The sequence below is a fragment of the Lissotriton helveticus genome, chromosome 2_1 (genome assembly GCF_964261635.1).
Source record: "Lissotriton helveticus chromosome 2_1, aLisHel1.1, whole genome shotgun sequence".
Lineage (NCBI taxonomy): Eukaryota > Metazoa > Chordata > Amphibia > Caudata > Salamandridae > Lissotriton > Lissotriton helveticus.
In genome coordinates this window covers 1,864,523,360-1,864,536,492 of record NC_136059.1, presented here as the reverse complement: position 1 = coordinate 1,864,536,492, position 13,133 = coordinate 1,864,523,360, and positions in this window count along the sequence as shown.

Sequence of the window (13,133 nt, the reverse complement as noted above, 5' to 3'; positions counted from 1 at the left end):
GCATTTACTGTGCACTCCACTCATCAGAGTCCTGCTCCATCTTCCTGACTCACCCTAAATACATTTCCATCTTGCCAATGTGCATTGGATGGAGATGGACAATAGTGCAATAATGTAGCCTCTAACAGTCCCTCCATAACAAGTGAAATGTACGTGACTATAGTCATCTTCTGTTTTGTTTCCAATCTGAAATGCATCACTGTCTTTGTAAGGCTACACCTCTGTCTGCAGGCATACACAACTCTTCAATGTCAGAACTTGAGCAGGGCTCCAAAATTAAAGTAACCTCGTCATCACTTTCAGAAGACTCTGCTGCATCTGTGATCTGACAGCCACAAAGAAGAGAAAGATAGGTATATGAAATGAATGATGCCATACATTGCATTGGCTGCTTGCTGACTCAGAGCAAATGTGCATGAAGTAGAAATATACTAGTAGTTTAATATAATAACAAAGTACTTGTGTCTCAAGTGATGGTCAATGTTTCCATGTTGTTTAATAATATGTATCCAATTGTACTCCTAATACTGCAGGTGCAGTCTGACTCTGGACTTAATCGTAGTCACTCACAGACTGAGTTGCTGTTGGTGGTCTGTTGGAGAACACATACACGTGCCACACCGGATGATGAATAATGATGATGACCACCATACCATCTTTGCACGCTGTCAGTCATTTGATCAGAGATGATTGATGGAATATGTTCAGGAAGTGGAATAGAAGGTAAACGCACAACCAATCAACAAGAACCACAGCAGACCTAGGCTACATGTGTGTGCAGTGGTGGAATAGAATAGTGGTATGATTGACTGCCATTGGCGCATTGATTTAATCACTTGTTTTGAAAAATGCTAGGTTGATATAGATGCCTTTTGTCTGAAACTGTGAAAAATGTAGGTAAATGGAGTTTGGGCCACAGACTCACGGCCCGGTGTTGTGGTGTGGCCATGTAACTGTTCTGTGTAGGCTCCTATCTTGTTGTTCTTTTCGATGACTGCTGTGCAACTAGAAGAGTAAAGTTAATCAATGTATCCAAGCAGCCTCAGTCTGAAAATCTTCTCGCTCACGAGTCTTGTCTTTTTTGCACTGCACCGTAATTTATTTTTATGTTTTCATTCAGTTAACTTACTTTGTAATACCCCATTTCTTCTTTCATCAACACTTACAGGCCGGCCTTTCACCCAGCGCTATTATACGTGGAGCAACAACTCACACTTACCTTACCAATCCATCCTCCTCATCAGCATCCAGCCAGAGGCGCCCAAGAATGATATAATCAGTCACAGTGTCCATGGAAGGGAGGACAAAGATGAATGACGAGATACAACTACACATTTGGCCCTGGATAACATAATACATTAACTTTAGTATCATTTTCGTAATTTTCTTTGATTCCTTTTTCCTCTTCATTTATTTTACGCTTGTGTTTGGTAATTGATTGTTCACTTAAACTATCTCTTAATTTTCTTTGCTAGCTTTCAGCCCGCTACATCAGGTGTTACAGTTTCTCAGAGGGCATACAGCCTAGGCAAAAGTCATATTCATATCATGTATAAGAAATACTTCCTTTGAATTGTGTAGTAGTAGTTAAGTAAGTACCACTTATTATTAACCATCAAGTTAATAATAAACCTTCATCATGCATCCATTTTGTTTTTCTTACTTGACTTTACATTTATTGGGTAGTAGTGGATCATCGATCATGGTCTTCATTGTTTTGCTTTTGTTGTCTCCATGCGTACTGGTTTTCTTTGTCAAACCTTTCCCCAAACCCCCGTTCCCATCCATTCATCAAACCCTAACCCTCTTCCTCCGGGCTGTGTGGTTTTATATTGAGGTGTGATGTTACTACATTAAATCTATGTCAACAATTGATCACAGGCTTGCTGGGGCAGATGTGGTGAAAGCAACACTATTGAAATCAAATGTCAACGAGGCAGGGCGAGGATCCTCTTCTGCTTGCCCACCCAAGCTCACTGTATGTACTAGTGTACAAGGCAATTCATTTCCCAAAGTGACCCAACAAATACATCTAAATAATTGGTGGCATTGTTTGAATTTAATTTGACAACATTTAAGTTTACGAATTGGGTTGTGTTTTACTGACTCCTTTAACACAACTACATTTATCTTCTTGTACTTGGCAGTCCCCGACAACATTGATTTCTTTGAGTTTAGCACTAGCAGTTGCAATATTGTTTGTATTTTTTTGGGTCAGTCTTATGTACTGTATTTTTCAACTTCTCCCACATTCTGTCTCAGGCAAATGACTGTCTCTTTGTTTTTGTTTTCCAATGCTAGTGCCAGTGTCTACTAGTCTACTACTACCATCACACAACCACGGCATATTCTCCGTTGTCTTGGGAAACCATGCAGCCCTGCTTGCAGTGCCAAACTTAATCATCATCAATCATAGGTAAGAAGAGAAGTTTGCTAGGAGGTATAATGGAGGAGAGACTGGTAGTATAAATAGGACAAATATAACTCAGTGAGGGGTACCGCATCTATCTGTTGGCATGATGTTGTTACATGTGGTCAATTAATACATTATTTCAATCAAACACTGGCCGCTGCCCTGCATGTAGAGTAAACTTTGTGACGTACAACAGTAACCCCACCACAAAACAACATCATATGTGTACGTTGAAAATAAATAACATTTATTGATGTACATAAAAAAAATCCTCCTAGTCCTCTCCTATCCCACCCCTATCCCCACCCTAACCCCAACCAATGTCCAAGTCCAAAGAATGTCCCACAAAAATAACCCCAATACCCAATTCCCACCCACCAACAAAAGTATTAAAAAAGGGGCAAATGAACAGGGTCCATCACAATTGGCGGGCTTTAAGGTGTTTGTCCACCAATATCTTCACACGCTCCTCTAATTGATCCTTCAACTTTGACACCCGGAGGAGAATCTTTTGCCGAAATGCACTGCACCTACATTTGCAATTGCATCCATGATGTGGGGGGGCGGCAGATGTTGTTAAATGCCGGCGGTGAGCGGCTGCCTGACCACGGCGCCGTTCTCCTGCAGGTGGGGCCTGGCTGGGGCCTGGGGCATTGGTAGAGGCAGCAGCTGCTGCCTCTTCCTCCTCCTCGGCCTCAGCCACCAGCCGGCGGTACTCCTCCACCATGGCCTGCAGTTTCCTTTGCCGGGCCCTGACTGCCAACTCCTTCCTTGTTGGTTTTTGTTGGGAAGGAGTATGAGTATCTATAAAAAAAGAAACAGAATTGTAACTGAAACTCTTCCAAATTAATTCAACACATAGTGGCATAGTAGCACTACCAAGCGCAGTACAAACAAATGGTGGCAACGTTTAGTATCTATCTAATCTATCCTCCTGCTTCCCCTGCCTGTAACTTTTGTTGAAGTTTATTCTGGCATTATACTGGCCCTAGTACTATGGGTGGACTTGAGTACACAGAAGAACACCAGTATTTTTTGTATCTCCTTTTATATTTTCAAAGTAAGACTCTGCTTCCAGTGACAGTCTCCACGTATGATGAATACAATACATTTAGGGGGAAAACAACCAATAAAAATAAATGTCTATCATTCTTTATTATCGCCTTAGTTGGTTTCACTTTCACCAACAACCACCCATGCGTCCACTCCTTCTTTGCCTTGGGTTTCATTGACACAAACTCCGCTCATGATTCTTGCTATCCACTATATCCATGCACCCATATTGTTTTGCCCAACCAGGCATGCATCTTCTCTTTCACCTTCCAGTTCTACCCATCCTTCAACAACCCATGCATCGGATTCATTTCAGCCACGTGCATGAACCTTCCAAAGTATCCTTCTATGGTAGTCTTATTACATCTTTTGTCCTTCCTCCTTCCACCCTAGTTCACTTCTTTCCCTTTTTGTTGAACACATCCCTCAAGGTCATCTGATCTGACTTTTAGTCTTCTCCATAACTTTCACAGCTGAGTTGGAGTCTGAAAGATGAGGCCTTATTTACTCAAATCACGCTGGTAATGCTGCAAAGGGTGTCTTCTTCAACCATTGTATATTGTCCAGTACAATTTAAAATTCATACTTTCTTAATAAGTCTCATAGCACAGTGAGGGAAATGTTCCCCTTCCACCTAGTAATGCAAATAAGTAATGAATATAACTTACCACCGCACACCACTGAAGTTTCCTCCCCCACTGGTGCTACTGCAGGTGCCGCAGCCACTGTCCCCTCCTGGATGGCATTAGTAGTATTGCCGCTGGCCCCGTCGGCACTGGTCGTTGGTAGTGATTGTGCACCTATAAAAGCAAGCACACCTTTTTAGATGCCTGCACACCTCCCCCTATTTTACTAGTTGTACTTCACCAGGAAGGAAGATTGAAAAAACAGTTACGTACAACATAAAGCGTTGTAAGTGTAACTAGTCCAAATTGCGTACTACTGTACAGCAGTCATTAGACAGAGTTTAGTTTTAATTTATTAGATGGTCCCTAGCGTCATCTGATCTCTACTCCTACTCTAGTCTTTGGAAAGTTAGCCTGAGCCATGTAACCATTTTAGAATGATCCGGGTCTACTGTTTTGCCCATGTTGTTACCTCGCAGCTTGTTGCACAGTAAGAAAGACACCTTTGAGGCCACATGAGTGTTGCATACAACTAATGAGGTTGACTTACTTACTTACAGTATTGTTAATCCCTTTTGCTTATCCATAATGTAACAATTTTTGGCATGACAGCTAAAAACTGGCATAGTTGTATTCACTGTCTAACGTGCAACATTTTTCTCATAGGCAGATGAGAAGATTGCCTTCTACGAACCAGAGATTAGCAGAGCTTTCGAAAGATGCATGTGTAACCAGTATACGTTCAAGGGTGAGGGGTCTCCCACAATTCCCACAGTTCTCTATCGTGCACTAGTTGTACAAAAATGTATAGTATTTAATCTTCTTTATTTTGCATGGTGGAGCTGGATGTTTTTCATGGAACAACTTACAAGTTACAACAATACAAAGCTTGTTATTAAAAAAATAAAGTTTTTGAACTTGCACATAGACTCTGTGGTATATTTTGAGTGTCTGGGGTGTTGTGGACTTAAACGAGTGAGTGAGTGAAAGGGTGTTCTTCTGTTCTGGGTTGGGTAATAAAATCATTGGGTATATCTAACTATCTTCGTGTGGGGGTCGGGAGTGGGTCAAATGACTATGACTGAGACACTTAGGTAGGTAGACTGTCGTTGAATTGTGGGTTCTTCTGACTGAGTTCTGTGACTAGGGTGTAAGTAAGGTCCAACCTCCCTATCACCAACATCCTTTTTTCTTGTGCATAGTTCTGTATGTGCCTGTGCAGAGAATAACTGCAACAGTAGTAGTAGAATAATAACCTAACAAAAAATAGTAGGCAAACATCTGGTTGCGCATTTTTTGGTGTGGGAATTGAACACGACTAGAGATTACAGAGGACAACGCAAAAGACAGGAGTGGACCCAGTGGCTACAGCTATTCTATCACAGCTTTATCTTAACTAAAGAGTGGCCAACAGGGCAAGCTTAGCTAAAGACAGTCTAATAGTAGTAGTAGCACAGAGAGTCATCGGGCAGAGGCAGTTTGAAGGAATTTAAAGTCAGGGATGGCATTAGATACCCAAAATTTGGAAAACAAATTGAAGACCAAAGAGTGTTTAGCTAACATTTAATTAGGAAGGAGGCTTAATAGGTTTGAAACAATAAGGAGCGTTAAAAAGTTAGGGAAATATAATTCATAATAATATAAGCACTGGAGGACTTACTGGGGCCAGCAGCAGGATCCTCGGTAGAGGAGCGCTCCTCTGGTGGTTGTCCCGCCGACTCGGACCCCGTCTTCGTGCCCTGGGTGGTGCTGATCATGTAAGAAATAATAAAGAAAGAGAAACATTGAGTGCTGTGAAACAAATACATCATTCAAAAATCCTCTCAAACATTTTAGGAAACAACAATTGCAATAAAATTTACTTCGAAGTCTAAATGACTACTGGCTTGCAGGATTCACAGACCTCTACTTATAGAACACTAATCAAATGTTCCATAGACATTCTGATTGCAGAATATACTAACGAAGCCAGTACCTCCTGACCTACACCACCTATTCCAGAATCCAGCCGGGCCAATTGTTCAGTAAGTCTGCATTTCCATTTTATTTTTGCCCGCAAACATGCATAGATGAGATGGAGGAGTAGGACACATGCATACATTTGTGCATACACGAAATTGTTGGTTGCTTGCGTCATATGAAGTGCTACTGACTGACGTGGCAATGCTATTGCTGCTAAGCCTACCACTCAGTAAACAAACTGCAAACCGGTTCTATGGAGGGGTGGGATAAATAAGAACTAACTAAGCATTCAGTGACAGAGGAGGCGCTGCGTCATGCAGACCGTTAAGAAAATATGAACTAATACTATCCATCCACCACTATTTCACTAAAGGACAATGTAAGGACTAGACTCTAGCAATAGCATTAAATAACTTCAGTTCTCTAAAGTAAACTCTAACATCAATAATCACCAGCCCAAGCTAGCGCACAGTTACAAACCAGTAAGAGACGTGGCGAGCGAGCAGCACCTGTGTCATACAGTAACAGAAGATTTTGAGACGGAATTGATCTGCAATGTAACTAAGCGCACAAGTAATCGTGTTACTTATTTGTCCAAGAATTATACACAATACTTATACTACTATACATACATATATTAATATTACTAGCTACTCACCAAGCCCCACGACCTCGACACCTAGCAGGTCCAACAGGCCCTGCTCCCTGTCCAGAATGTCTGCCCACCGGTGGGCCAGCTGCTGGTGGGTGCGCCGGATATCCGTGCGGCGGAAGACTGCCCGGCGCACCTTCGCCCACCGGCGGTGACGCTCCTCTGGGAGGTAACCAGAGCCTGGCCTGCCGCCTGCTGCCAAGGTCAAGGGGAGGTGGCGCTGGATAAAAAAACAAGGGCGGCCACCTTCGCCTCCCCGAAAATATTCCGGGCCTTCACCCCTGAAGGTCGAATTCTGCCGCAAGGCAGCCGGCTCTTGGGCGCAGGGGCCTTGCCCTTCGAGCCGGTTCTGCTGCTCCCCTTTGCCATGGTTCTGGGGTGGAGGTGGTGGTGGAAAAGAAAAGTTGGAACAAAAGGAAAAAAAGTTAGGGGAAAGAAGTAGGAGCTTAAATAAAGAAGTAAAATAAAAAAGTAGAAAAGTTTAAAAAAAGGTGGAAAAGTAGAAATAAAATGCAAAATATAAACTTAGGGACAGAGAGAGATAGATGATAAGTAAAAAACGTAAGAAACTGTGAAAATAGGTAAAGATTGCACAGATATAAGGTGGTTAGAAAACTAGGCCCGGAACCATAGCATAGAGTGTGAAAAACAAGATGGCCACCCCCATCGCGACCACGTGGGTAAGTTCGCGCGCGATTTCACGCGAACACGCACTTTGTCAGCGTGAACAAGTAGTTGTGTTCCCGAACAAGACGTGCACCGCGCGAACACGTTATACGCGACCCGGAAGAGGAAATAGGGGACGCGAGCGTGCGGGACAATTGAAAAAACAAGATGGCCGCGCCCATAGCCCACCACATGGGTAAGGTCGCACGCTACAATCCCACGAACACCACACAGCACCCCGAACACGCACAACGCGCTCACGAGCAAGAAAAACGGCTCGCGAACGGGACCAGCAAGCTAATACGCACGCTCGCGAAGCTCGCGTAGTGCGAGAACGTCTTTGCGTAGCTTCGCATAGCGCGAGTACGCGTACTAGGCCCAGGGTTAGTAAGTTTCCAAGTGTCGAATGCTTTGCGCAATGTCCCCGACACCGACAAACCCCCGTCAGTTACCGAGAATTATTACGGAGGCACAGTAGCAAACTCAACAAGCATCATCTGATAAAGATGACCACCTAAAAGTTCAGAAACAAAATTGGAGTAAGAACAAAAAAAATCAGTCTCACTCACCGGTGGTGGAGGCGGCGGCCGAGGTCGAGGTGCCCAACAGAACCGTGAGCAGCCTAGCAAGGCTGACGGAAAAGGCAAGCAATATGAGTCACTTAGACAAAGACCCCAGTTTCAAAATAAGAAAGTTGCTGCGGTGACAGCTAGATGTGCCAATGATAGTGAGAACGCTGCTTCGGAATCAGAGATGGGTGCTGACACTGTTGGACAGCGCGGCAGAGATTACCATAGTGCGAGAGGCCCTGCGTCCACTACTGAAGGTGACAGCGACTGACACCTTCATTGTAGTTGAGATAGCTGACATTAGAGCGGCTCCCCCTGACAGACTTTATGAAATTGTTCTTGTAATTGAAGGTGACATTGAATGTACCATAAAAGTTTTTGGGGGGAAAATCTTACTAGTACCTATGATATATTGTTGGCCGAGGTCGACTGGCCCCCATGCTTTGTCTTAGCTGCTCCTCAGTGGGAGGAGGTAATCCTCCCTAGTTTAGCGCACACAGTGCCCGAAGAGCAGGCACTGCATTTTGCTTAAGATTGGGCTAAGGCGCTCGTGCTGGCTTTGTACCGGACTCACTGTGGATGGGACAAATTTTCCCCTCGGCAAGAGATTCCTTTGTGGTTAATGCAACAGCCCCAACCCCAATACCCCAGGCGACGAGATGCAAAAGCTTCCGTTGCGGAAATCCTTGAACAATTGGAATATCAAGGTGTAATTGAAACGTAAGTCTCCGATGAATAAACCTCTTTGTACTGTGACCAAGCCAGATGGTTCATACCATTTGGTGTTGGATTACCGGCACTTAAACTCACATTGTCGTACATGCGTGGTGCAGAATACTCACAGTTCTGCTCTTGTGGATAGTCTTGTGCGTAAAAGGTTCAAAACCACACTTGACATATCCAATGGTTTTTTTGCCCACAATCTGTCCCCTCTTAGTAGTCAATGGACTGCTTTTACCAGTGGTGGCAAACAGCGCCAATTTCGCCGTTTGGCTATGGGCTTTAAGAACAATCCTGGTGTCTTTGTCACCCGCGTTGTCTCTCTCTTGGAGGGGATCGACACAGATGCATGTTCATATGTGGATGACATTTATCTCACAGACGATGAATTATGGCCGCATCTGTGCAGAGTGGACCGCATTATTTGCAGTTTTGCGGATTTTGGCTACAAAATTAACTTTGCAAAATCTCATATTGCAGAGTACACAGTGTTGTTCCTGGGCTAAGAGCTCAACAATGAAGGCAGAGGATTGGCTCCTCACTTCCTGGAGAAATGCGCACTCTTGCGCGCTCCCACAACACTGAAGAAACTACAATCTTTACTGGGCTTTTTGAATTTCGGGCGTACCTACATTCCCGAATATGCCCAGCGTATCAAGTCTCTTTACGCTTTGACACAACCTTCTTTTTCCAAATCGTGCTGGCTGCCTCAACATTCAGTCAGCTTCTAGAATCTAAATTCTTGTTGACCCATGACAAGCACACCAACCTGGTGATAAGAATCATACCAGGGGCGGTGGGTTTCACGTACCTCACCTTTAATGAGAGTGACACAGTCCCTATCGCTTACAAGTCACACTTGTACACTTCGGCTGAGTTGTGGTTTTCCACTGTGGAAAATATTTTGACAGCAGTGCAGATAGTGATTCTTAAGGAACGTGCACTGTCGCAGGGGAAACACATTTTGGTTGTTACTCTGTATCCTGCCTTGGAGGCAGTGGCGAAAGCCAGTGTACCTAATTCCAAAGCTTTGCACCCATGGTGGATACAATGGGCCACGTCCTTGACACCTGTGGATGTCATGTTAATTTTTGATTCCTCTCTACAGACTCAAAATGTATTCATCCTGCTCCTCGGACGATGCGCCCACTGCAGGATTTCCGTTGTATCATTTACACTGATGGAAGCGTGCAAGCGGCTACAGGTTCAATGCACGGATATTCTTCGACCTGCGCAATTGTGGTTGGTACTAAAGTGGATGGTGAATTCAAGTCTGATGTTGTGCATACACAGACATTAGGGGACTGTACCGCCCAATTGGCAGAGCTTTGTGCAATGATACTTGCATGGAGTACACTGATCCCAGTGTAACTACTCTTATCGTAAGTGACTCTTACTACTGTGTTCAATCATTCAATGACAATCTACCCTTTTGGACTCAAAATGATTATCGTGACTCCAAAGGTCGCACAATAAAACATAAAATGATCTTGGTTTGAGTGGCTGAGATTGAAGAAAGGCTGCCACTTGTCTATGTAATTCATACTCTGGGTCACCAGCATGTTGGAGTTCATGCTGTTGGCAACTGTCTCACAGATGAAGCTGTGAAGACAGCAGTTGCAACATATGCAGTAGCAGTAGTTACACATTCCAAAAGTAAGATTGATGATGACATCTTGGCAGCTATTGCCGCAAAAGAGAAGTGAGGTAAATACCTTAGAGGTTTCCCTTCTAAATACTCTTATCATTTAAGTCCTGATAAAGTTCCTTATGTGAGAATTAACGATGTTGGTGACAGGTTAATAACCAACATGGACTGCAGGCAGACTTTGATTACAGCAACTCATGCTGGGATGGGCTCATTGCATGCCGGCGTGTCAGCTACTGTTTCTCTTCTCCAGCAACGGTATTGGTGGCGGGGTTTGTACAAACAGACGCGTGATTATGTTCTTCAATGTGGCATTTGTCAGCAAATTAAACCTTCTACTGCTGCACGTCCGCCCCAAACTCAGTTGTACATATCTAATAAACCACTTGCGTGTGTTTATTTAGATCACTGCGGTCCTTTCTCATCTGATACTGCGTATAAGTACATCTTACTAGCAGTTGACTCTTGCACGCGCTTTATGTGGTTGTGGCCTCAAAGGATTGCTGATTCCAGAACTGTCGTAAGGGATTTGCGTGTCTTTGTGGAAATTTTTGCGTGTGGTACCTTCCATTCGGACCATGGTCCAGCATTCGCAAGGATGCTATGGCTTCATTGGGGGTCCAGGTCAAATTTTCGGCTCTATACCGGCCTGAGGGTAATAGTGTTGTGGAGCGGATGACCCGTGACTTAACGCAATCCTTGACAGCTAAGGTATTAGGGACTGGCAGAGACTGGCTTAAACACCTCAATAGCGTACAGCGTGCACTAAATAATCTCCCTATAAGGTCTCTGGGTGAGCGGACCTCATACAAAATGCTCTTTGGCATCAAAATGTTTGTCCCGGACCATGATGGTCTAGACATGGCGGCGGCAGCCGCATTCTTTGATGTAGATGACCATTCTAATGTCTTACATAAACTTCAAAAGACCAGAGACAGTCTTGCAAAGGAGCACTTGCCCTCCACATCTGATGCTGCATTGCAGATTCGGTTAGTCGGCTGGTTACCCCAAGTTGGAGGACTGGCAAGAGAGAAGATCCAGAACAAAAAGGAATTTGCTCCCTCCTTTTGAGCTCCAGTTTCTGTGCTTGGTTTGCAGGGCACAACAACAGTCATTAGACCTCCTCTTCCTGGGCGAAAGGGGAACAGGTACATCTCCATTGACAATGTCAAACTACACAGGGTGGCCGATTCTTAATAGTATGACTCCTGCCGTTTCGTGTCCAGCAACGGTGCGACACTCTGTTTTGGTCCCGGATCCTGCCATCGGGCCTGATGTTGTCATTGAAATGAATACAGTTGCAAATCCTTTATTGAATTCAACTCCTGGTGATCCTTTTAATGATACTGAATATACTTACTCCACTGACTTGTCAATGCCTGATTTGGAGACCCGTGTGGCTTATCAATCCCGTTTGTCATTTGACACTGGCTCTACAACATCTAAGGCCCCTTCAAAAGTTTCGATTTTTGCTACCTGGTTTAAAAAAAAAAATGTTGATTCCCCCTTGGACTAACATTTGGCTTTTTTCAATTTTTTTATTCATGTCCATCGGATTTTTGGTGTACTTTTTTCGTTTTATTAATGGACGCTACATTCAAGAAAGAACTTCAATTAGAGTGATTGATTGAACTTCCCCCACTCCTCTTCGCACATCATGAAGAGGGACCAGACTTTTGTGAATATAACAGCTTGGCCCGTTTTAGATGGGATTGAATGGGAATCTGTAAAGTTACAGATTCATGCGCCTACAGAGGTTATTAATGTTCCCAATGTACTCTGTGTTTCTATGGGGGCTGTGGTTAAACAAAATATTCGCTCTGATGATTGAGACGTCCAGGCTGTAGAGGCTTTATTTTCTAAATTGAAATATTATGCTGCCTTCGATGCTGAAGATTTATATTTAGAGTCTGCGAACTATGGTGATTTGTACTGTTACCAGCATTTTGGCAATCACTTTCTGCATAAGACAAATTCATTTCGAAATGTGGTTAACTACACACAGTGGGAACATTGTCCTGCACCTGTTGAAGGCAGCTCCAAAATTCTTTTGAAAACGTTTTCTTATTTTACTGATTTCGATCAATCAAACCCTAATGCATTTTATTTTAAGATGACTGAGAAATCCTCTTCCAAGGTTAGACATACCCACACAAAATTACTGTATTCGAAGACCTTTATTGACCAGTTAGCTGTTGAGGGCTATGAGCTGTGGAAAGAGACCGTTGATCTTAAATCTGTTTGGGGTTCTAAAAGTTGGCAAGTGCAAGGCACAGAGGCTTTGCATCATGCATGTCTCATACCGAACCACCTCTCCGCAATTGCTGGACATTCAAGAATAGGCACCAGGGCAGCGGCTGGGCATGCAGGGTGCCCTGGCATAGGCGGTGGAGCATCTTCCTTGACTTATCCCCCCATTTATTGACCCTACTACGCATTGCAAGCCAAGCCTGGTATGCCTCATCCATCAGTATTGCTGAATATTGTTGCTGAGCCAACACTAGCCGGGCCTCCATCTGCCTCCCGACCCCTGTGTTCCAGCACCTCCTAAATTACCGCTGGAGATTCAAACGACCCCACATTAACTGCCAGATAATTATCTATCTCCTTGGCCAAATGCTCCCTGTATTCCTCCTTCTTCAATTGCCACCCGACGTATGCCACCTAAGTGGCTGCCGTCCTGGGCCGATCCGGAAAGTGAGGGCTACGGGTGAGTGATCCGACAAGGCTCTGGGCATTATGGTCGCCGACAATACTCTGTGTGTTCGCCCCCTGGGAGCAAAAATGTAGTCTAGCCTCGAAAAGGAGTCGTGTGCTGTGAAAA